General features: G+C 32.7%; 2 protein-coding genes across 5 annotated transcripts in view; one reads left to right on the forward strand and one right to left on the reverse strand.

Annotated features, from left to right (window-relative positions):
- Positions 1-25475, reverse strand: part of Dad1 (dolichyl-diphosphooligosaccharide--protein glycosyltransferase subunit) — a 183369-nt gene that overhangs the window by 43937 nt on the left and 113957 nt on the right. The window lies entirely within an intron of this gene.
- The window catches only part of Ache-2 (acetylcholinesterase 2), a 74811-nt gene that overhangs the window by 17907 nt on the left and 31429 nt on the right, over positions 1-25475 (forward strand). The window lies entirely within an intron of this gene.

The following is a 25475-nucleotide window of genomic DNA, read 5'->3' on the forward strand; positions in this document are numbered from 1 at the left end:
TAAAAATTTTTAATCTTGAAATTTTCTAATGTAAAATTTATTAATTCACTGAATTGAACATTTTTTCTCGACTATATATACTAGTAAAATTATATTAATAAGTTAAATTAAGGAATTAAAAAGAATAGTATTAAATTAAGGAAAAAATAATTGCAGAATCTGAATTGTTTATATTTTTTTACTCTAAGAAATTTAAAAAACTCTTGTTTGGAATAAAAAACATGACGCTATCATTACTCGATCTTTTTACAAATCTTTTTACAATAGAGTTTTTAAGCGTTAATGTACGTTTAACGGTATTGTGTATGTAGTAAAAATGTATGTTATATAATTTAAAACTTGAATTAATGAATACAGAGACATTATTTCTACTTGAATAATCTACTTGAATATTGATCATGCTATGACATATAATGATCTTAATACAACTTTAATACAATATTAAATTGAGATCGTAGATAGTCTCGCTGGCTTGATCTCATTGGCCTCGGACACGGATTAGTAAAGAAATAGAATAGATGAAGTTATCCATTATTACTGTTTCTAATGTAACGATAACGTTTCGATTCAGTGTCATATTTCCCGTACTTCTACCCAGTTGTTTTTTCTCGCCGTTAGACTATCTGCTCAAAAGTTTTGTTACACACGCGTAGTGAGTGATAGTAAAGACACTTTGCGCAAAGAGAAATGCGACAGTCGATTTATTATGTACAACGTGAGTCATACTTTGATCGATACATCCTCTGGCAGTACATTCCAGTCGTTATATTACAGCAACTTTAGTCTTTTCAACTATGTAATGCTGTTAAGTTATTCCAATTCGATTGTACTTGACTAACTTTGCATACGAGTGGTCAGAAAGCATATATTTTTCATACATTTTATTTAAACATGTCAAAAACTGTAATAACCATTCAAGTCAAATTGGCTAGAACTAGAATGATATTTTTCGCAATAAATTCTTTAGTGGTTTAGTAAGTATGCTTATGAGCATCAAAATTTTAATCGATTATCACATTTAAGTATGTGGATTTACTGTTCCAACAAAGAGCTGTGTTTTAAAGATCGACAGAAAATCGGCGCGCCGTTTACTGATGGTGAGTTTGGAAGAAGTACAAAATTCACACAATATTATTATTAGGCTACCAAAGATTCAGTCCGGACTGTAAAGGACGTTTTTCTTTATATATATAATTGATTTTTTATTTTCTCGAGTATTTATTTAGAATTAGAACATCGACGTTAACTTGAATCGTCAATCGCATTCCGCGGGATTTTTTAGTATTTTATAATTATTACGATTTTACCTTTAAATCACAGTCATAATGTAGTATGACGTTGATATAATCATCTTGCCTCACGCACCTAACAGCTGACGGTGCTGTTATCGGCAAACCTCAATACGTTTAAACGCCACATCCGCGTGTGCAAGATTCTCACCCTAAATTTTATCACGTCACGCGAGTCCCGTGTCTTTGATGGCGGTTTAAAGAATACGTCTCAATGTACCACGAAGTGTGGAGTACGTGAGCAGCGAAGCAAACAGAAACTATACGTGTTTCGAACGTAAATGTGTCATCTCAAACAACGGTGAAGATAATATTGCTGTTCATTTAAATTATCAACTCTTATGACGTACTAACATATTCTCAAATGAAAAGCAAGACGCGTACGCGTATCTATACATTTACGAAATAATTGATGGATTATATTTGCCAGAGTTGATCTTTTCTGAAAGTATTTTTAATACTTTTAATACTTTATCATATATTGCCCTGTTCTATACAATTTATTTATTAGATAATACTTAAAATTCGTAGTACGTGTGAAGAGTCACCTTTTGTCAGAATTAATTTTAGAAATGATAAAAATTTATATAATTTGGAAGAAATTTCTATTAGAATATTGTTCAGTAAAAGAGGAGGGAAATATCTAGATCTAGAATAAGTTTTTAAATAAAATTCTTTCTCGCATAGAGAGTCTCCGATTACGTTGAGAAAGTTTGGTTTGCAACTATATCGATTCGATCTCTCCACTTGATAGTCGAGCGTCAGCGCAAGGCTAATATATCCGCACCGCAAAACCGGGAGTTGCGTGGCTCCTTAAAATTCAACTGAAAAGTCTCTGCAAAGCTATATGCAAGATTTTCCTTCTAACTTGAGCAGTGACACACGATGCATCTCCGATAAGAATCCCCCGCGCGTATGAGCTCTTGTGTGTTGCCTTTAGCGAAGTGTACGCAAGCTTGAAAACTCGACGATGGGGACACAGATGAGGAATGGACTTCGAGAGGTTGTGATGCTGTATTTTTATGTATTTTTCTCGAAAACTTGTTGTCGTATATACACGTATCAAAAGCGAATATTCTCGATTCTGGCCAATATATTCGACGAAAACTTCTTCTCACGTCAAACGTTTCATTCTGACGCGATGAGTGAAGCGCGACGATTTCAAAACTACATACATAACTCAAAGGTGTACATTAAAAGCATTTTAACTTGTCCGGTCACACATAACAGCATTAGGATTATTAGTGCTTATATATTCAACTCGCCCTCCCTCTATGGCAAGACCGTATTAACTTTGAAACGATTGTTAGAATTGTTTTCAAAGTGCGCTGTAATACAGCGCTATTGTATAGATGTATTATTTAACTGTTGCGAAGATTATTATAGATAAAGTTGCAACTAATGTATGTAAGTAGAGAGATGTAAATTAACACTTGTCTCGTATAATTTGTATTTTTCTCGGTAATTAATAAAACTTATTTATGTCACATAGGTGCTCTCTAGTTTTACCGGGAATTGTCTGTGATTGACAATATCTGCTTGACTGCTACTGTTATTTTCATTTCTAGCAGAGACAAATCTAGCAAGAGAGATTTACAGAAAAAGATATAGCTTTTCATGCGAAAAGCTATACAGTATAATAATGGATAATATAATATCCATTTGAGCTCATTCGAGTGTGAGAAGTCTGTTCCGTATCATTAGAACTCGTTGTGTTGAAATATTAGTCAGCCAAATGAGAAAAAGCTGTTCGCGACTCGTCAACATGAGCCACGCTGGAAGTTAATGCGATTTCCGAACGGGCGTAACATTGGCTGACTCTTTTAAACTCGGCGGCTGAAACTCCCCGGTGAACTTTTGTCCCGCTGTAACTTTGTCTATAACGCGTGATGGATATCCGATAAGAGAGAGAATTCTAGTTGCCCGTAACGCGCTTCATCGCACGCGCGTGTGAGACTCTTCTCTTTTCCTGAGGAAGAACTCGCGGAACATATGACGACAGATGAGAAATGTTCCCGCGAGATCGAGCAACGACAACGCCTCTTCCGTGACCTCTGCACCAAGTTTTTATCACGCACATGCGTGAGGCGACTTCAGGCTGAGTATTCTCTGACGTATACTTACGGATTAGACCGAAACTTAGTGGAAACGTAGTGTGTGGGAGGGTGGCGGTGATGAGGGGATCTTTAAAGGGGATAGGATAGTTGCCAAGATACTCCAGTGAAGAAGTCGACATTGTGACTTCGAGCTCACTCGTCAGCAGAAGTCGATCGATTCAATTTAACCCCGCCGCGCCGTAACGACCTAACGGGCTAACTATCTATCGTAACTCACCGTCCCCCATAGTTCACCTAGGTTTTTCTTTTTTAATGTCTTTCGAGTGGCCGAAGCGTAATAGAAATTACGTAATATATAAAAAAAACAATGTTGGTTGTACGAGTGAGGAGCGTGCATAGACGTATAGTGGGAGCGTGTCATTGATTGAACTTTGCAACATTAGATTTTATTGCAAATTTTTTTATTTGACGAATAATTATAATCTTTCAAATCTGTAACAGAGTCTATCTATTAATACATTTATTTAATTAATATTTATTTATGATTGTGTGTGTGTGATTATGACATTCAACTAAATTATTTAAATAAAGTAACACATTTTTTTAAATATATTATATCTGCTATCGTTTTACTTCTATCATCTCTGACTTAGCTTCCACCGTCTGTTATTTTTGCATATGTATGTACACGCACGCACACCCACGTTTAACATTTATTTCGTTGTATAACGAAAAAATATCGAAATTTGTATATTTGACACGTGTCAAAGCAAACTACAATTAATTATAGCTTGAATGTTATTGGACCAATAAATATTTCAGTTCTTGTTCATTTGGATTGATGACGTTAGACGCGAGGAAATGTATCATAAAAATTCTTGCAACGTATATTAAAATAAAAATGTTTTTCAATAAAATAGCGTTTGCAATCGATAGAATAGATTTGTAAAATATATCGAAAGTTTCTCTTTTTTGTTTGGGTAATCAATAAGTAATCTACATATATATCGAATTAAATTTTGTCTAATCAAGGCCGAAAACAAGTTGTTTAACGACTGTCGAATTAAAATAAATATTTGCTTTTACATATTAAATTATAACAGAATGAAAGTCTTTGATATATTTTAACACACTACGACAATTATATTTTAAATATAAAAACACTACACCATGGTGAAAAATGACGTTGTAAGTTACAAGAATTTAGCTTTTTAGCGTTATTTTTCACGTCTTGTAGTTCACAATTTTGTCAAGTGTAACGCTGGGTGTACTGTCAACACGAATTTGGTAATCGAGCCTTAAACAAAGATTGAATGATTAAGTATAGACATAAATAAATCTTAATTTTTTTTTTAATAGCGTTCTGTTTAAAACCGATTTGTAAAATATAAATTTAAAAGCCAAGTATTTATGAATATACATGAATAAATCTACAATTATTTAGGTTTTGTATCAGAGATTGAAAATAAGTCACGATTTTTAAAATTACAAGGTATTTATTATGTACATATATATATATATTTTTTTGTATTTTACTTATTTCCTTATTTGGATAGGATTACTATTGATATAACATATATGTAGATGGAACAGAAGATTGAATAATTATTACATCATAAATTACTATAGTGACATTGATATTAATATTATTAATTAGTATTATTATATCATTGTTACAATAATAATGATTATTAGTATTATTGGTATCTATTGTTAATATCAAAATCTTTAGTTATTGTAATGGATTATTAAAATTTAATTGAGCAGTGGTCGTATTTGTATATCATATAGATCTTTTAGATACACATATATGTATGTATATATGTATATACATATCAGATCACATAATAAATCTTATTTTTTGTATTACAAGACGATTAATGTTTTATTTATTGTTTTTTTAGTTGTTAATACAAGTAAATTTAAACTTTTCATTGAAAGTTCCTTCTATAACATATGTATAATTTATTATATTATTTATACATTTTAATAGAAGTCCACATGCACAATATATGGAGTGTCATATAAGCAATTTCTGGTGCTATCTGATGCATGATAAGAAATTTAATCTATGCTTCTCTCTCTCTCTCTCTTTCCCTCTCTCTCTGTTTTTTTACGTATTAGCATAAAGTGACAAAACATATTAATATCTTAAGGGGGAATATACACCTAGAAACGAAAAAAAGGTAATTTTCGGGAATTTTTTTCAGGGGAACTTGGAATTATCGGGTCGGGGTTTTTTGTAGTTAAAAATATACACTTTCAAGAATGTTTAAAATTTTTTTTATAAATAAATGTTGCAAATTCACGGAGTACTGGAGTCGTTTACGGAGTGCCGTAAAAAAAATGTTCCAAAACGGTACCCAGCGGCGCTTCGTCAAAAATCATCTAAAACAGGAAATAAAAATAGATACTATTATCTTTGGCGTATCATAGCCGATTTTAAAAATATCGATTTTTTACAAAATGGCGGGCGCTTGAACTCAACGTAGCGATTTTCAAGATCGCTTAAAGATGGTTTAAAAGTTATGTTGCCATGACTATTTCGAGATTACAATGATTCATTTAATTGAAGTAAAATACTCCTAAATCGGCGGCAATAAATCACTTGTGTAGAGGGCATTATACGATTCCGTAACGACTGTTTATAGTCTTACTCTTGAAATTCATAGCATGACGAAACACCGGTTGTCGTCGTCGAGGGGTTGCTTTATTGAGAGATCATCCTGTCGTTTTGCGTCATGGTAATTGACGTTTTGACTCGATAAGAAACCGTCTTAACTCACAATTTCTTGTAATCTCGTTAATAATAGCAAATAGAAACACGCGTAAGTGAAATTGTTCTACGAACAGTTGTAAAAACACACACACACACACATAATTAAACTTTTGTGTGTGAAAAAGCTTCAATTTTTTTTTAAGAATAAAATTTAAATGCATATGTAATTTTAATCGGGAATTTTTTTTTTTAATAACACAAGTAATGCATAACATACAAATATTGTTATTTTATTTTCGTAGATAATGGGACACGTGTATTATAAAAATTCTTTTTGTTTCTTCCTTTATTATTGTTCCTAGACAAAGTCCAAGTTCGCAGTTAACGCGTATCTCTGATAGAACTTAAGTGAAAGAACATTTTCGGCATTTTCAATTCCGAGAGCGTTTAGGCGTGATCAAGGTCAGCTTTGTGCCATAAACGTCACAGTTATTGGAAAACACGCGAACACGTTACGCTTTACAGTAGATTTCTCTTGCTCTAAGCGAAATCGTTTTGATTCGGTCGCAGGCGCAGTCACGAAACACGAGTGCATTGCACGAATGCATCTACTCATCCCCGCTTCTCGAGCCCGTTGCCTACAATGCCTACATGCATTCCAGGTGTTTTATACTTGTGATCGTGACGTCAGCTCGTTTGCCTTTCGCGTGCATAAAACATTTTCAGAAAATATGGACAATGTATGGAGATGTATAAAGTTTAATTTGTCTCGAAATGCCTGACAAATGGATGTATAAATTTCCACGTTTTCTACAACAAAGAAAATTTTATTTAAATTCTCTGGCATTATCATTATCTGCAACTGTAATTTGCAAACTGCAATCGATTCTCTGTGCAATATATCGTAACATGTTATAGACGAGATCAGAAGTCAATGTATATATATATAAAGAGATATAATAGTGAATATAATGAATATATATATATATATATATATATATATATATATGTATATAACACACTAATAATTGTAATATTTGTGAAATAAAATTGTTCTTCTAAATATTACAAAGTTTTATAATTTTTCTATTTTTGTAGCTCAATGACACTTAAGATGTTAGTGAAAAAATTACACTTAAAAGAAAAAAAAATACGATTTCGACATTTTGGAACTTGAAATTTATGAAGTAAATGTATCAATAATTTAAACATAATTTGATGATTTTTGTAAATAAAGCAGGCAATTTTTGTATTGTACTTAACAGACGTGTTAATCAATTACGTCGGTTAAATAATGATGCATGAAAAAATCTTCCGCTTTATTTGGTTGACAAGTAAATCATTCTTGTTGAAGAGATCTACATAGGTATATCCAATGGCGATAACTATCCATTGGTTATTCCGTTGCCTTTTGTCTTAATAGGAAGTTGATATTAATCTGATTGAAGCATAGGGCCAATTGAGTAGGTATGTCACTTGTGAGTGATTACATTAGCGGCAATCGCACTTTGATAACAATACTGATTTGAACTATTGTGTTTAGTGTTCTAACTTCCCATTTGACTTATTGCTAGAGATGATCTTCGCACTGTAATTAAATTAGTCAATATATCTAATTTTATTTGCACTTTAGCATTTATACTATAAATATGTTTTATATTCTAGTTTGCAATTTGTAATAAGCAGCAGGTAATTTGAAAGCAAGGTTGATAATATACTTGGATATTTTGCTGGAATAATATGTACTTGGATATTTGCGATTATTCTGAAGTATGAGTGACATTCTATACATTTAATTATTAGGTACCTATTGAGTGAGTGAGTGAGTGAGTGAGTGAGTGAGTGAGTGAGAGAGAGAGAGAGAAGTTTTTGAAAGATTGTTAGATGATTGTTCCAAGTGTTCTGAAGGGATTAATAGCAGAAAGTTTTCATCATTGTCCGTTTGCAACGTGCGTTATACCAGGTTATTATATCGTGCTAGGAAAGTTTTCTCATTGCTCTAGAAAGATGGAGAACGTCGTGCTATGACTGTTCAATTGTAGCAAAAGTTACTTTCTTTTTATAACAATATGTGTGTTTTATTTATAATTTATTATATATATTTATATATATTATATAATATATTATATATTTATAATATCTATTACGAATCTAATTTTCTATTACATGTTATATACAAACATATACAAATGAAGAAATTTTTGGTTCGGTAATAAAGAAAATCTTTTACTATTTAAACAATTAAATCTTTATAATTGTATAATATTGATTGTATAATTTTGATATATGAATAATAAAGATATACTGCAGTTTTGGAAAAGAAAATAAATGTAGTAAATTGAAGAATATATAAGAGGTAAAAACTATTATTTACGATTCCTGTTAGTTCTCAATGTTATATAATTCTTTTACATAGGTTTTCCCTCGATTACACTCATTTTTCTACTGATGAATACAATGAATATATTGTTATTACAGAATGTAATATTCCACTGGTTTAGTTTTAAAGTAATTGTTCTGAATCTAGCAATTTCTTGCAGGAACACCGTTTAAACGGCAATTTATTATACACAGGCAAGTTTCGAGAGTTTTAAGAAAATCTGTATATGCGCCTCATGAGTAAAGTTTCTGCTTGGAAAACTACTCTGTTTTGAAAAATTTATGGGGTCATGCTGACTCCTATGTGACCGCGAAGGGTTAAGGTTTTAGAATACTCACGAATTTAAATATTTGTGAGGATGCATAAATATAAAAACCTGAATAGCTTAGGCTTAGAACTGAAGAATTCCGAAATTTTCAAGCATAAAAATTCTAATTATAAACAATATAAACTAAAAGCAATAAAGACCTGAAAATTTTTATGATATTGGATTCAAAGAAATACAGACAAAAAATTTAAAGATTTATAAATTTACTAAAATGTGATTTTATTAATATTTCAATTGCTATCATTAACCTGAACAAATATAAAATAGGATTGAACTTAATTTTTTTATTTCTTTTAAGTTATAACACACGTACGTTCCATTTTATTTGAACGATTTATTTCTGTATGTATATATTTATGCATTTAATCAAACACGTTTTTAGCCAAGAATAGTTTTTGCAGAAACACGTCCGTGGAAACAAAGTGGTGTGAAACCCGTTGGTGCGAATCCTGCTAAACATGTCCATCCTAGTATCATCACGAAGATATTGCGATATATGGGTTACTCCGGACTCGTGTTTATGTCTGATCGTAGTCTTGATTGAATGTACCACGTATTATCAGCCTTGCAGTTCCGGACAACTGTGGATTTAGGGAAACAAGCGTTACCTCCATTTTGCTCAGAATCAATTTAGGATTTCATTAAGATAAGATTTGCGAAAGCAATGAGACTGCATTAATAAATGTAACGATTGCAAGGTATGAGAATACAACATGGATTACAAAATTTAGGTTAGTAATCCACAGCACTGTAAAAATTGCAAAATCTTTTTATTGGTATCGAATGAATATTATGGCTTAATTATTAATAAATGACAATAATAAAGACCAAGCTTATATTTTTAAATAAAAACTTCTGTGTTTTTAACTTTGAAGATAACACACGATAACAAACAATTTATCATAATATTATAATATTAAATTTAATTATACACAATTTTCAATAACACGACGTTTGTTCTTTTTTAAATTGTTACATGTTATATTACATATTAAATAGCACATGTCTTCAGACTAATGTCCATTTCTATCAATGTAAATTCGTTTTAATCTCATCGTCAGTTTAATTTACTTTTTATCTTTTTTTAATTCTTAGAACTAGAAAAAGATAAAAAGTAACTTAAACCGAGATTGAAGTTAATCTACATTGGTAGAAATGGACATATTAATCAAATATTTTTAAAAGTCCAAGACTATCGAAAGTTTCGCTCGTCTCACGACTACGTCGCTTCTTTGACGTGATCTCATGAGAATGCACATGCATATACATTATGATGAGACTAATGAAACAGTGGTTTCATTGTATATTGGATTTCTGATTGCTACTACGGAGTTTGCACTTTCTAACGAAGCAGAAGGGCTCGAACAGGATGAATCAGATTAGGTGATGTTATGCTTGCGGTCATACTCACATCTGTAGAGCGTAGAGTTCACGTGAGTTCTATGAGGTCGTAGGCTCGGACAAGGCGCGGTCCAAAATAGTACGGGGTTTGGCGAATATCTCCGGGATCTATGACGTCAGATGAATAGATAACGCAATAAGGAGATAGTTCGTTCAATTATTTCGTGGACACTATCGTTTCATTTTATGCCGTTTATGTTACACAAGGGTAGCATAAGTGTGCAGTAGACGCTTGTTTTATTGTCATAACACCTTTAACGTGGCACTAGATTGTTGGGAAAGATTACTGACATTTTTTAAGTGTATATGTTTCCGTTTTCGAGAAATTGGGTTATTTAATGTTCAAAAAGATATCAAAAATAAAAATTGAAATCGAGTGAATTTTACAGTAAAAAAATTTTTTTTTGCATTTAGTAAGTATTAGTTTGCATGCAACTGTGACTCTGTTTACTAAAATAAAGAAAATTTTCCTTTTGTATTAGTATATGTGTATTCACTGAGAAAAAAATATACTAATAAGAAGAAAAAATTTCTTCATTTTAGTAAATGGAGTCACAGTTGTATGCAAATTAATATTTACTAAAATGCAGAAAATTTTTTTCACAGTGCAGATGATAATTGATAATTGATTTACTCGTCGCCGCATCCAGTAGATCAATGTAAAATGGTTATTATATCATTTACGATATTATTTAAAATATCAATAATATGACAATTTGCTTATACCGCAGGAAAATGCTAAGTAGTGAATATATTCAAAGTTAGTATATACAAACCGTCAAAGAATTGCTCAAAAAACGTTTATCGACAAATCGAGATTAAAGATTAAAGTTATCAATATGAGAATGATAGATAAGATAGAAATATTTTTCATAAAATAATAAATAATTTCCTCAAATTGCAAAGTGTTTATGCGCAGCGTGCGAGCGCGCGCGCGCGCACACACACACACGCACACACGCACACATCTAACAAATAATATACCGCGTAGAGCTTAGTTCTTCTATAATGCCCAGAGGTGACTTGCTATGCTGTGTGTAATCCAAGTTAATCGTGACAATAAGTTTAGTCTGAATAATGTCTTTCGGTTAGGGAGCGAGAGATAGAGTTCAACATGAGAGATGTGGGTTAGATACGAATTAGATCAGGGCTAAATCTGAGTCACCCAAGAGTCTGCGTTTGAGTTATATCTGAATTGCATCTGAGTTATGCTTTGGCTTACGTTCGAGGTATATCTGAGTTATGCGTGATATACGGCCACGTTAGATTTATCTAACGGGGCACGATAGTATAGCGTAACGTAGGAGCATGTAATGTTCGTGTATATGGCGAGTGTTAGATATTAGATACAAGAATATCGTGTTATTTTAAAGATTAGATTTATTTTGATGGTCCATTCATTGGTATGTATCCGATATATATTAGCTCTTTATTGTATCAAGTATTGTATCAAGTAAGAGAAGACAGTTGCAGTATTTTTAACTCAAGTTATTTATACAATCATGTCGTGCGCAATCATCTCGATCATCGGTGATCGCTTTTCTGGCGAATTATAACAATGACGATGCTAGCCTTGAACGTTTATTTACGTTCTAACACGGAATTTTTCCGAATGTTCCACGATTCGTATGAACAAATGATTCGTATGAACTGGAATCTATTAGGCACGCAAAATAAAGATTCGAAGATTATAACTTAGATATATATCTTACGATTTTTTTTTGACCCAGTTTCCATCGACTGGAACAGGTAAACGATTCTGACGCACGCCAATACGTAGTGCCGTGTGTCCACCGCAGACTTTCATGATAAAATCGATTCCCAAGCTTTCGGTCTTTCTCCCTCCTACCATTCTTGCTCTCTCTCTTTCTCTTTCTCTCTCTCTTTCTTCATTTTTATTTCGTCCTGCTCTTCTTTCGATATCATTTCGACCGGACTATTTCGGTCCGGTCACGCTTTAATTGATAATAGAAAGCTGTCGTGTCACTTTCGCGCTTGCCCGATTCAGCTGCCGAGAAAGCAGATTTTACTTATGTAAAGATTTTACTACGGAGATCGATTTGACCATTATATTTGTCGGAAAATAATAATTTAACAAGATTATATTTTTTCGTTATTAAACTTTTAATTTGTGCAATTAAATTAGTGTAATACCAGAATAGTTTGTAATTGTCTTGTATTCTTTGTTCTTGCCGAATTTTATTTGGCTAATTCCGGAGGAAACAGTAATTTAAGATTTCTTTTATTGATTATCTTTTAGAATTGGTTTTTAGAATTAACGGCATGCAATGTTCATATTGTTCATGTGAACAACTTGTTCCGTTACGTTCCAGCAAGTATGTTTAATGTTTTTGGACTGAAAAATTGTAAATAATAATGTCACGCACACACGCACGCACACACACACACACACAAAATTAATATAACAGCATTAATATTATAGAAAGCTTAAAAAAGCATTTTGCCTCCACACTGACACTCTATTATGCCAGTTATTAAGAAATTATTCTTTTGCTATTGAAATAAATGCATACAAGCTAATTATTTGTGTTCTGGATATTAATCAATATTTACTATATAAAAAATATATAAAGTTAAATTAAGATTAAAGTTGCGCGTTATAACGAAAATTCTATAAATTACTGGATAAAATCAACCAAACGTCAGTAAAACACGTAGTAGTAGTATGCACAGATGATAAATAAGCAACAAAAGATTGGATTTAATTATTTTTAGTCGCTTTCATTGTCCGGAATTTACGATTAATTTTGAGATAATTAATCTAAACGATAACGGACGTTCGGTCTTTTCTGCATACCAACTTCGGAGACTCCATAAAAGGCTCTTGATGGGACCTTCATTTGAGTAGGATATTTGCATGCTACGACCTGGCTTAGCCGTCATTACAGCTACAAGTGGTCAATCCTGCACTATACCCATGTAATTCTCTGAAAGCGATCGCCTACCGCGTATCTAATGAATGCACCACAGAAAGGAAAGCATAGCTCTACATGTGTCGAGCAATTCGGATGGTATAATTAAATCATTATTCTTCCTTTCTAATACCAGCGACATTTGCAATAATTAAGTCAAGAATGGAACGTCTTTTTGGTAAAAAAAACAAATATTTTGGATATAAAAAGAAAGAATATACATATAGTAATGGAATTTGGCATTTATGAGTTGTTAAATATATTTCGATTGTTTTTATCATGGTTCTTTGACAATAAATAAATTAAAGAATAATATGCGAATATTCTTGTGTGTGTGTGTGTGTGGGGGGGGGGGGTGCGCGCGTGTACAATATGCGAATAAGTAATACTTAATTTAGCAGAAATATGTAACTTCTTTAGAATTAGCTTTGTATTCAATTTTTATATGCATTATGACAGTGTATGATCGCATTCTTTGCTTTTAATTATAATTTATATTTTGTTGATGTATTTGGTTCTTTCATCGTTAATTTGTTTTATTTTATATAAAACACTTTAAATTTGTTGCTGTCGGTTTTAATTTAATTTTCTTGTTTTAAACTTTTAAGTATTACTGATGCGTAATCCATATCTAATACATATATAAAAAATTAGAAAAAAAACAAGTTTATCATTTCAAAGGTTTCTCTTGTTTTTCAAACAAAGTGAAGGTATAAGGTGTCCTAATTTCATGCTCGTATTCACTTAATCCACGAAATATTGAGCATTTTTACTATATTTTTACATCTCTAGATGTAATATCGCGTTATCTTATCGCAAACAAATTACTGAGCTGAATATAGCTCTGCTAATGTTTTAAAAGCCATTTCCGCAACATTGGATAAGGCAAATCCATAGACGCATATGTATAATATATTGAACATTGCAATTGGAGAGCTTCTCACAAGATTTGAAGGACAGAAGAAATGCTTGCTGGGACACTTTCCTTTTCTAATTTTTTCTAATTGTGTCGTTGGTGGGGAGAAGGAAAGGTAGAGAAACAAGGAAACAATCCCAGCAAGCATATCTTTTGTCCTTCAGATCTTATCAGAAGCTCTTCAATGGGAATGCTCAATTTATTATACATATACGTTTATGGGCAAATCTTTATTTTATGTCGGAAAAGAAGATGTAGAGAAAAGATTTTACAAAGTAATAACTTTTATAAGTATCTCGTTCACATGTCAGCTTTCAAAATGTTCAAATTTTGAAGATTTGTTTAGGTCGGCTTTAAATCGTAATATGGTGCAAGTTAATAACTGAAAGATACCGACATTGGTTAGATAGTTTATTGAATTCGAGAAACTCCCGTAATTTCGAGATCTCGAAGGTTAGGAAAATCCCGACGTTTATCGAGCGAAGATTATCGGACTTGGAATTTGTTATCTAGAGTTTGACAATATTAATAAAGTTTCTTCAACGAGCATTGTAGATTCATTAAAAAGCCATCAAACTCTATAAAAAAGTATACAATTAAGAATTAAGCTAATGTTATCCGCTCGTTATATAAGTGAAACTATATGAATAAGCAGAACGGCCAAAAACGAGTAACAATAATAGGATGTAAAGATCAAATATCATATATTTGTACACATGATGAAATATGATTAATTAAATAATTCCGAACGTTAGTAAGTCTTTCGACTGTACTAACAATAAGTCTTCTTCAGCGGTAAAAAATATAAATCTATTCTTAAAGTCAGTAATATGTGTTAAATACTCATTATTAAAACGTAATAAGACATTGAATTAAATATAAAGAATGTACAAACAATAAAAAAAATTATATAAAAATGAAAGTACAACATTGTGATAAATGTTTCCAAAAAAAATATATATATATATATATATCAAATACGCATCATCTGTTTCGATTTCATTTTTAATTTTTTAAATTGTTTAGGTTATGAGATGTTCTAGTATAAAAATCTGAGAGCTTTAAAAATATAAATAATTGCAGTTCAATTATGTAAATTTCTTGTTATAATAGCGAATCTAATAAGAAATATTATAATGTCGCGGTATATAATCACTAGTTAATAGCATAAAACTTTTCAGTGGCGTTATAATTATCGTGGACCTAAAGAGAAATCAGTGTGCCGAGTGTTCAAAGAGGTGTGGTGAATTTCCTTCCGATAAAGTTTGCAAACTACAAACCGCAAACTGTCAAGCTTGGCTAAGGAGGAGGACAAAGGACCATCCCGACAAGCCGATTAACTGATTGTGCTCGGCATAGAAATCGGGCTCGTAGCTAAGAACGCACGTATTCACGTTCCACTATACATACATACTTCGCATAAATTACTTCCAAATTTACTATTGTTAGAGTAAGATTAATATATAGATATAGTTTCACATTCGGAAAATAATTGTGCTTGACATACTTGCTTGACACACTAACAAGAAATGGATTTTACAAATTACGATTTAAAAACAATTAAACATTTATTGCGTTTTATTACATTTAACATGTTCTTGCACAATTATTAATTTAATTAATATATGTTAGGTATGTGTGTGTGTAGAGGAGACCCCGGGGCTAAATGGCCCATATTTCAGAATTTCAAAGTTATAACTTCTCAGACAATTAATTGTTGTGGCTGCCTATACAAACATTATAGAGACAACCTTTTTCTATGTGTTAATGCTTGCCACAATCTTGTTAATCGTTTATTTTGTTTTGTAACCATAATAACCAAAATACGAACATGCAGCAACGTATAGTCATCTGGTCCTGGTACAGAGATTTAGTTGTCCAGTAGCGTAGGGCGTAAAATAACAAGTATATGTATGCCATATATATATACAAATTTGATACTTGATACAGGTCTTATCATCTTCTCCGTTATCGTTCACTCATTTGCGGCACCAAATTCACATATAAATCTTTAACGGAGCACACGAGAAGTAGGTACACACGATAAAGGTTTAATTAGCGGTAAGGGGAATGTTATGACACTTTCACTGCGTGTTTTTCTTCGGCTGTGTGTCCGATTGCCACGGTGCGCGGCGCTAGCCTTAATTATGAAGGACCGACCTTATTCTGCTCGTTCATATGCTCTATTTCAATCTTTTTATGAATGAAAATTGCATTACCTAAATTGTCCTAAATTATTATCCCCGAAACGGTATATCGTACACTTGCAAGATACTTTATTCTAGATTTCTAGAATCTAGCTATAGTAACACGTTGCTTAACTTTATTTACTCATGATGGCGAATATTAATACAAAATTTCGAGAGGCTCGAAAATTTACTTTGCTACTACTAAATCAGTTTTTTTTTTTTCTATTCTCAACTGTAATATTATTTCGATTTTAATGAAACTTAGGGGAAAGTACTTATCTATGTTCTAAAAGAATCATTTTGCGTTTTTGTATATATTATTTACTCTTCCTCTCAAGATAAGTACTGAAAAGAAGTGCATGAGTAACATACCTCTGGAGCCATTTAGCCATTTAGCTCGGTCTTACCTATCGTAGCGTCGTAACGCACTTAAGTTATTTGCTCTTTAGGTATGTTATTTTCAGAAGTAAATAAGTAACGAATAAGATTACTATAAATAAAAGAACATTAAAAACATTAAAAAAAAAATAGATTTTTTATTAAGCATATGTATGAAATCTATATCCTAGGGGAAAAAAGTAAAGAGGCACGGAAATTCTTTATTTTTATTGTGAATTTTATTTTGAAATTCACAATAATTTTACAAATAAAAATTGATTTTTTTTCTTTTACATGTAGGAAAAGTGCAACGAACTTAAAAAAGATGTAGAAAGCCATAGAACGATATCACGCAAATTTCAAGTATTTGATTTATGTTATTAATAACTTAATATTAAAAATGATGATAAAAATATTCAACAGTTTTCATGACATCAACTTCTTAATTCTTTTTACTTTAACGAGAGTGGATATTATAATTAAAAATAAAAATTAACTTTTTGCAAATAAATCTGTTAATATCTGCGTGTGTAAATCTAAAATAAAGTTTTAGATATCTAATATTACTACAATCGAATATAATCTATATACAGATCATTGATACTGCTTTTATTGATTTTGTTAGTAAAAATATAGTAGGTGTATACTCGATTTTCAAACTGTGGCGTACCTATATTCGTCTGTTTACTCATTAAACTATAATGATTTTAGTAAAACGCGATACAAAAAAATATTTTAATTGAAAAATTGCAACTACATCACGAATTTATCATGAATTTTGCTATCACATTGCTTCTCTTCTTGATTGCGATACAAGAAATAGTATTGACGATGCCGAGGACGATGCTGAGATATTATTTACCATAGCTACATTTGACGCTTAAATGGTTTGGAACCTAGTGGAAACTCGATGCATACGGTGCAATGCATTTCCCCTGACCACGAGTTAGCAGTTGGTTATACTACATTACCAGTGCATTCGTTTATCCTGCGTTAGTTGGTCGTCAACAGGCCACAATGTTTACCAGGTACTCTCCGATACACAGCTTTGATTGTCTCTCGGTCAATTAGAACTTCAGAGTGGTAGCTATTCATACGGCAGAACGCGGAACTTTCTCGTTTGAACTATATGGATGTTCGTCAATACAGCTATTAGATCGAGATGAATCTCTTCTCTTCTCTCTCTCATAGTCAAAAGCAATAATATCTCTCGAAAATAAATCAAATATTTCTCAGTATTGATGAAAATTGTGATAAAGAAAAATAAGCATATTTGTATTACAGTGAATAAATAATGTTTCACAAAGCTGGGGAAATTATTCGTTTTATAATGTATGTACATAAATAATGTGATATAAGGATGAAGATATTTTTTTGTACGTGTAGGTATTTTACTCTCTAGCAATCAATTTATGCAGAAAATTTTTTTATTCCAAGGCTTTCCAACTTTGAAAGAGTACAGAGTTACATTTTTTACCAAATCGAATTTGATTATTACTTTTTTTATCGTTTCTTATAATTTCCTGTAATTTATTTCAACCAATTTGTCTTTCAATACGGTTGTCAACTTACTTAGAACATTATTCTTTATCGAACAAATGAAATCTTTATATCGGTAATATACTACGAATAACAGACATCGTATGTAACAGTTACCAATGCGAACGCATAATTAAATATAAAGACCACTTATAATAAATATAATTTTCATATTAAAATAATTACTTATCTCGCGGAAATTATGCTATTTTGTTCTATATATTCTCTTGCTTTATACAGAAAACCGTCTGCTCGCCGGTGCCGGTTGTACATTGTATCGTGATTTGATGAATACTCTGTAGAAAGACAGCATCAACGTAGTCATCCAACTTTACCTTACCATGTTTTTTTTTTTTTTTTTTTTTTTTTTTAACGTAATCGCGACTCACAATCAAGCACTCTCGCGTTCGCTGCACAGTCGCGCGATTAACCCGCACGAAATACCTTATATATACATACTAAATAATTACTCTCGCTTATCAGACGGACTCTTAGTTTACTTATTTGCGAAGCGATACCTTGCTTTCTTACTTTTTCACTGATGCCTTATCGGAAGTTTAAAGCAACGGATTTAACACTGCAAGCGCGATAAGCGCTTTTTACACCGAGGGTTAAGGTAGTTCAATTTAACATCCCTCGTCATCATCTTCAGTAACGAACTTTGTGGAAAGAGTCTGGAATCTGGAATTAGATGAATCGCAAACAAAGGGAGACACTGGCATATTTGTTCGTGCATCGACGATTCGTCCTGGGTATACACGCTCCTACGTAGGTACATATACACATACATAATATACATATACATACTCTCACGTAAACGTGAACATACACGGCATCGAGACATTCTGGTGAGATATCAACGATTTTGTACACGTGTAGGTATACCACGTTGGCGTGGTATGCTGATGCGTTAAACAATGTCGACCAATGTAATTCTCGTTGAGAGATTCCGCATTTTCGAGCTTGATCGAAAATCAGTCGCTAATGCAGCGTCAAGAGAGTTTCGTCGTGAGTTTACGGTTATTACGGTACAATACCGAGTAATGTTTTTTTTAAAGTTTATATCAGAAAATATCAGAAACGTCGGGAAATAAAATGTCGTGACCATTGAATTACTTGGGCACTTTCATTCCGTTGTATACTGCAGTAAATTTGATCGGCTAATGCGAGAATGATGAGAGAATATTCTCGCGATAATTTTGTAAATATAAAACAATTTGTTTTATAATACATAAGACAGCATATATTATATATTATTTTAAAGACAATTTAGATGAAGCGTTATCTCTCTCTCCCTCTTCTTCTTATTAATAACTCTATTGATGCTATATAATATAAATCTAAATTTTATCTCGCTATGTTTGTTTTACCCGACGACGACCGCTACTACCGTTTTGGCATGCTATTTTTTGATATCGGTTGCCGTAATATATGTTCTTTCATCAAGTTGTAGCGATGCGCGAAGGATTACACCTAATCGTCGCATAAATCTTACTTCGCTTGGATGGTAAACGCCTACGGCCGCGGCGTGTAAATTTAGCGCGACTTGCTCGACACACGAGAGCTGAGTACGAGGTGAAGCCGCATGTAAATGCTTCGACAAACCACCCTCTGTGCCTGTGCGCGTCCATCCTCTCACTTCCCTCGCTCTCTCTGTAGTCTGCTCTAGGCAGTAGGCATCCGGCGCGGCGGAGCTTCCTACACATACGCGTATATTACAAGGACGAACAGGTGGGTATATGCACAGTGACCTGAGCAACGGGGGCTGCTAGGTGCGGTGCGGCGCGACGGCGTCCTATCATTTCCTCATTATCTACTCAAACATAGCGTCCCGCTTGTTTCCACTCCTCAATCGCATTGCTGACGTATCGGGCATACCGACCAACTAGTTAGCTCGTATTATACAAGCGCTTCTCGCGAGCTTCGATCGTTTCGTGATTCTGAGTGCGAACACCTTTCGTTATTTGAACAAAATCTCCCAATTTTTAGCAAAAACATTCTCACTAAACGGAGCGACATGCTTACATGCTTCTTTAGAATTTACAGGTTCATGTTTCTATCGTATCATAAAATGCTAATGGCTATGTAGGACAAACATATGTAATACGAGTATATATATATATATATATATATATATATATATATATATATATTATGTACTTTTTTTTCAATACATGATCAGATTATATTTTATATATTTTTTGATGTTCCATAACAAACATGGTTTGGAATTTAAAGTTTGAGATTTGTATTTCCATAAGCTCCGTTAACAAGAGACGCGCATATCTACATTTGTGTTTCTTTAATAAACATGGTTGTGCTGCATTGCTAAATATTTATCTAAGGTTAAAAAATAAAAACGTTGAAAAATATTGTTAATGTCACATTTTATTGATTATTTAAGAAACAAAGTAGCAGACATGTGTTGAGAAAAATAAAATTATTCTATTAGAATTAAATGTTTATATTTTTCAGATAAATGTGTATGAATAATTTTACAATTTTCTATGATAAAATACTAAAAGAGTTTTAGTAGCATAATAAGAAAATTTTATGAAGATTTTGTGCGTGTACGTGTGGATGTGGGTGTACGCGTGTGTGTGTGTGAGTTTGCTAACTGTATCTTAACATTTTTATATATCTAGAATAATAAGCTGAATCAATTCGTGTAGAGAAAATACACAGTTGTTTTTCAGAAAAGACATGTAGTTGCATATTGCAAATTGCATAAATTTTTGAAAAGCACTATATATGTTTTCTTTATATCGATTGATTCATCTTATTATTCTGTACATAATAATGTTAAGGTACAGTTACCAAAAAATAAATACGGTACAAGATATTTTATATTTTGTGTCAAAATGTGCCAGAATAAAATATAAAATATCTCATAAACTATTAATTTTTTTATACCTCAACTTTAATACTTTTGTATACGTATTACATATTACGTAAAAAAAATCGTACAATTCTATTTTAAAAGATGGTGATGATCTTTATGTGACGAAAATTGATTTTACCATTATTTGTCCTCCTTCAGGCGGTACAACTTTCGTTTGGAAGATTTTTTTTTTAAGACTCACCTTGTATATACATACATATATATATATATAAATTACATAAGTGTTACAATTTAATTTTGTTTACACTTACGTGTTTTTTTTTCAAATTTTATTTTATTTTAATACTTGTAGTATTTTCCCGGTTCAAATGTTATCATAGCTAAGCAGGCATTTTTATGGTAAGCATAACAAATGATATATCGTATATCAAATCCATGATGTGCAAATTTTCACTTTTTGAGCAAAAAAGTGGGATGAATGTTTTTTAGAGAAAGAGGGGACAATAAAAAATTATTTTGTAATTAAATTTAAGTCTGAAGTATCTGCAAGATAAACTGATTATCTGCAAGAAAATTAAAAAAATTTTGGTCTTTATTACAGCAAAAGCACTATGTATATGTTTTCGTTACACTTGCCTTTTATGATTTATTGTTTGATGAAATTTTATTATTCAAAGTGAAAGGAAATATATGTATTTAATTAGAACACAGAACTGTAAGGGCACAGAGGTATAAGAATAATGGTGCTGCGCAGTAAAATGGTGGATTTCGGCAACGCGAAATTTGTGAGGGGGAATGAGATGTAGAAATGGAAACGTGCTGAAGAGAGGGGAAACAATGTACTTATTGTTATAGCTCTTGCTATTTCTCCTGGCCGTTTGCCGAAGCAACAGTCTCAAGGTGAGAAAACTCTCAGAATCTCTGACCTACTTTCTTTTCTGGTAAAATATCTCCCTAAGGAATTTGATGGCCTCTTTCTTGCAGTTATGTGACTGACATGAGTATTCCTTGAAATAAATTATTTTAATCCTTTGCAGTAACCCACAGTACAGTAATTTCGTCGAAGAATAAGATATCTTTGTTCATAGTTCAATTGATTATTATAAGAAAATAATACATTTACATTTTAACCTCCGATTTATTTAAAATTTTTTACATAAAACGAACAATCTCGATATTAGATAGCTTAATTCGTATCGAAACATATATTAATTTACTTTGTCGAGTTATATAATTTATAATAATTATATACCTAGTTTATTTTTGTTTTCGTAAGCAAATTTCATTTTCTCGCACTTGACGAACAAAAGATCAAGAGTTTGTTCTGTGATTTTGTCTCAATTAGGATATTGAAAAAGATCAAAATAAGAGAGAAGGGATAAGGGAGTGAATTTCGACGAATGTGAAATTCACGCGGACAAAGAATCCAACCTTTGCGTAAAACGTGACAAAGCGTTTACGCTATCAAGAATAAATCTAATCTGTGTTTATAGCGTGCGCATATTCACGTTTTCCATCGCGTTTTGTTCTCAGCCGATAAATTCGGATTTAATATTAGCCTGTTCCCCGCATCGTATCGGAGGGAACTTGGGAGAAAACCAAGTTAGCGTATACTATTGGATAATCGCGTGCATTGAACTAAATGGGAAAGATAGGCAGTGTCATACTTCTTATCGTTATAAAAAGCAGCCGAAATAAGATTGAAGAAATGTATAACAGAGCATAGAAGAAACGCTTAATATATGGATCATAATATGGATATATTCTGATTATTCGACGATTATTCGTTATTATCGCATATCGATGGATTTACTTAAGGATTAATTGTCATTTCGAGTGAACACAGCAAGACTGTCGATGGCTTCAGCAGTGCGAAGATAGCTAACAAGTTGGTGGTGTTGAATCGATAAAGATGGGTGAGCCTGGGGGTAGATAGGTAGAAGCAGGCAGACGAGGTCGTGGTGGCCCCTGCCTGCGACTCTTTGCTCGAGCTCTTTTTCCACCCTTCTCTTTTATCCCTGCGTGCAACCACCGCTTCACCGTCGAAGCTCCACTCTTACACCTTCTCTTTCGCGCCTTCTCTCTCTCTCTCTCTCTCTCTCTCTCTCTCTCTCTCTCTCGTCTCTGTCTATCTTTATTTTTCTTAGCTACCTTCGCCTCCGTCTATCTTTTTCCTTTTCCTAGCTATTCGTCAAGCTTGAAATTGCGCTGGAATCGCACGCGCGGCTAAAGCTCCTTTCTTCTCCTCTCCTCTGCTGAGCCTCAGGGAGTTGCTCGTAATTGAGTTCTTTTGCATCGGACCCATCTTCGATGATGGAAGTATGCTTCCGCGCATATTAGATTCGGAGAGCACCAGTGAATTCTTTATTTTACATTGACCTTCAATTGCACGAGCTGCCGCTTCGCTTCGGTACCAACCGAATAAATGATATCTCCTTATGATTATGCAATGCGCATGTATAATATTTTAAGAAGACGGTTAGTTGCTAATGGCCGTGGATCTCCTAGCGCTGGAATCTTTGAGAGCTAGTCGTTCAGAAACATTCGAGGACACACATATATATATATATATATATATATATATATATATATATATGACACATATCTTGTTTATAATACTTTTCAAAGCTGAGATTATGAATGTCGTTAGTACCTATTTTCTCAACTTATTATTAGATTTTGATACGTATATAATATTACATTTACTATGTTTTAACATAGTATTTTGAAGAATTACTTTAATAAATTTTATTATATATCATTACAAATCGTTAGACTTGTAGTGATGAAATTGCGAATCACAAAGAGATTGATATGTATAATATACATATAAAAGATTCTTTCTTATTTGTATCAAAGTAATTTTACCGAATTAAAATTTTACATTAGTTCATATATGCCACGCATGAAAAAGAAATTCTCGAATACTGCGCAAACTTGACGTTATCTAATCTTAATTCGTTACCATTTTGGGTAGCTATAGGTACACCGCAAATGCTTGAATTTGCTGTTGCTAAAACGGCTTTTCTCTCGAAAGTCAATCTGAGCGGAATCCGTGGAGTCCGGTAATGCTATGTTGGTGTTTGCGGTCGAGTCTCGATGCCGTTTTGTTCCTGAGTCACGAATCTGTCCGATTTCTCTTACGACCAAATAATTCTTCTCTCTAAATCCTTCCGCATATTCCATGCAAAATGCAAAATTATGCTTAAATTAGTGAAAACTCTCAATACGTGAAAATCTTGGCAGAAAAGTAATTAAAATGACTAAAATGCAAAGAAGCTTCATTAATGTGTGTTTAAAAAAAAAAAATGTACTACTTTTATTTCGGCAGAGTAATCTTTTTATTGTCTATTTGTGATCTTTCTTTTTGGGTGATTTTTGACATTGTTTGTGGTGTAAGTACACGATATATTCTCTTTTAGCCTGATTTTTTTCGCTTAGAGAGAGAGAGAGAGGGGGGGGGGAGGGGGAGAATGAAGACGAAGGAAAATAAAATCGCCGCGCGTTTTATTCCACAGAATAACTTTGTTAATATAATTTTTGAATTTTATTATATTTTTAGTGTCTCATTCACTAATAATTCTGTAGCACAAGAATAAATAAAGTTGGCTTATATGATTGCAAGTACGTATAACACACAAATCAATTATTAGCATATCATATTGATTAAAAGTAAGTGATATTTAAGGCTATTAAAAACAACTTTGGAAATAATTTAAGGCGCGCGCACGCACTCACGCACGCACACACACACACGCGCGCGCGCAAATAACAGCGCAGATAGCTATTAAATTTATTTCTTGGATATTTTGAATCAATAATTATTGTAAAAATTAATTCATTTCACTCACAGTTATATGTGACATATAATAGTAATTATAATAATTAATCCTGGGCAACAGATTGTTGTATATATACGTGATACGAGACGCCATCATATGTCTTAATTATCAAAGAATGTGTATAAATGTCAGGACTAGCAGCCTATTATCGTTGTACGTATTATCCAACAGGAAATTCTTTATAATGGAAAACTACATTTTCTTTCCAAGGAGCACGCTCTTTGAAGTCTCCGTATTGTACACGATCTGAAAGACGGTAGCACGCTCGAGGCAACACTCTCGTTCGCCAGAAGAGGATGAAGTTTCCGCGTTGTGCACGTGTAAGCAGCCGGAAATCCGGGGTTTCACACCGTACAGTCAAGAATGCATGATAACGCCGGGTAGTCAACTTTTTTCATTAAATCAAGCTGAAGCATTCTGAAATCGTGTTTCTGACACTTTTGTTGTACTAACGCTCCCAGTAGTTGCGTTGTGTGCACATGAGTTGCCAAACCGGAACAAATTGTCAACTGTGTACAACTTGAGTGTATTAACAAGGAAATGCATGACAGTGTTCGATTTTGCCGTTCGATTTTAATAAATTTTATATATGTTTCTCTCACACACACACACACACACACATGAGCAGCACAACTTAATATAAGAATTACATATGTTTTTGT

Source organism: Temnothorax americanus, unplaced genomic scaffold, assembly GCF_048541705.1.
Source record: "Temnothorax americanus isolate GAGA-0224 unplaced genomic scaffold, ASM4854170v1 Scaffold9, whole genome shotgun sequence".
NCBI lineage: Eukaryota > Metazoa > Arthropoda > Insecta > Hymenoptera > Formicidae > Temnothorax > Temnothorax americanus.